The sequence below is a fragment of the Phalaenopsis equestris genome, unplaced genomic scaffold, assembly GCF_001263595.1.
Source record: "Phalaenopsis equestris unplaced genomic scaffold, ASM126359v1 Scaffold000372, whole genome shotgun sequence".
Lineage (NCBI taxonomy): Eukaryota > Viridiplantae > Streptophyta > Magnoliopsida > Asparagales > Orchidaceae > Phalaenopsis > Phalaenopsis equestris.
The window spans coordinates 1,264,392-1,266,385 of NW_018164814.1; positions in this window are offsets into that span (position 1 = coordinate 1,264,392).

Here is a 1,994-nt window from a genome sequence, read left to right on the forward strand (position 1 = left end):
GGAAGAAACAAAAGAAGCGTTCAAATCTGCGAAGAAAGAAAGCCCGAGCTCCTCTATGTGAAGGAGCAAAGGCGAGGAGAGAGACGAGTTGAGCTGAAAAACTGGTAAGCGATGCATTAAATGAATTAAACTGGAAAAATTAAGAAAAAATAAAATAAACAAATCGGACAGCCGATCATAGAAAAAACGGGAGCAGAGATGAACAGCCGCGTCAATGATGAATGAACAGCTTATGCCGAGCAATATTATATTTTATGAAATAAAATGAATTAGAGAATGGCTGACTTCTGGCATTAGAAGGGATATGTAGAGGCGAATTTGTCGTTATTAACCAAATATCCCATTTTTTTTAATTTTTTTAAGAGAAATATATATTAAAATTTCATTTTCCGTCCAGTTTTTTTTAATGAGTTATAATCTCTTGAGAATGTTTTACATCTTTTTAGATGTACACGGTTATGTTAATAGGGAGCGATCGACTTATTATTGTTGATTGTCGTTGAGACTAAGTGTTGATGATAGATATGAATCTTATAGTTGACATTGGGCCCGGCATTGGAGTCCATGAGTGAGTTTGACGTTCGAACGAAAGTATGTGGTGAAAATGGATGATAAATTTGTTGAGAGTGGCGAGTGTTAAAATTTGTGTCATTATGGAGTAGTAGTCATGATATTAATATATTATGTCGAGTGTATTGGTCCAGGGTTGTGCATGATTTATCAAAATTTGTATTTGAACAAAATTGAATCTATTTGAATGAATTGGTTTGATTTAATAAATAGTGATTTTATTATTGGTTTATATTCTACATGATTTGATTTATTATATTAGATTTATTAGTTTCTTAGTTCTAAGGGCAGACCCATGAAGGACCTAATTGCCCATCTCAAATTCACATTTTTACTTACATGAGAGTGCAAATTGACATTTTGACCATCCTAAAATATAAGTTTTGTAATCCCCCCTTAAATTTAGATTTTTACTTATATGGGAGTGTAATTTGGTCTTTTGACCCTCATGAAATGTCATTTTTGCCCCTCATGAAATATAAGTTTTGTTTTTTATTGCCCTAGCCCCTAGGCACTTTGATCCCCTAAAAAAAAAAGTTCGGTTCCTTCCTTGCTTAGTTATGTAAGTAAAATCAAATACATGAAAATACTTTTAATAATGAATAAATTTGAGCAGTCAAATCAATAAATGTTCATTAAGGTTAGTGGCTACAACATAGAACTCATTTGAAAGAGCTCCTCGTCACCGCTCTATCGCAGAGACCGTTGAAAGAACCTCTATTGTTCGTTTGGTCGATTAACTTCTCTAAGAAGAGTGTCTACCTAAACGTCATTTTTTGTTGTTTTTGGATCTCGAAGTCCAACCTTCGTTTCGTTGTTCCGCTGTTTTAGATATGGAAAAATTCAAAATAATCTCTATCAGCTCTCCTTCTCGAGCTCCGCAATAGACTCCTTCGACTTTGACACAGTTTAAGGGCATATATATATATTCTCAAAACCTCAAATGTATGAGCTCAAAGAGTAACTTGCCCTAATGGGCATTTGTAGTCATGCAACAAACTAAAAACTCAAAAGGCAGATCGATTCATACTTTCATTCTCTTCTCTTTAACTCTTATCTTCTCATGCAATTTATTCAAGATTGTCCGGCATCTCTTAGAAAACGCAGCCGCATCAAAAACTCTAAATCGATAGGTCATTATCTCTAAGAACTCCCAATAAAAAAAATCATAAATCAAATCAAAAGTGTTTATTTAACTTATGCCCCATTTGGGGCAACTTCTTAAGTGCTTTTCAATTTCGAAATCACCTAATGGGGTGTTTGGGGAGCAACATTTTCGGTGCTTTTCGGAAGTTTGTGTTACCAAAATGATGTTTTACAAAAGGTCTTTTGGTGTTGTGTTCCGGGGTGAGCTCTGTGGCTTAATAAAAAGTGACGTTGCAGACCCTAACAAAACCATATAATTATTAGCTTAAACCCTAACA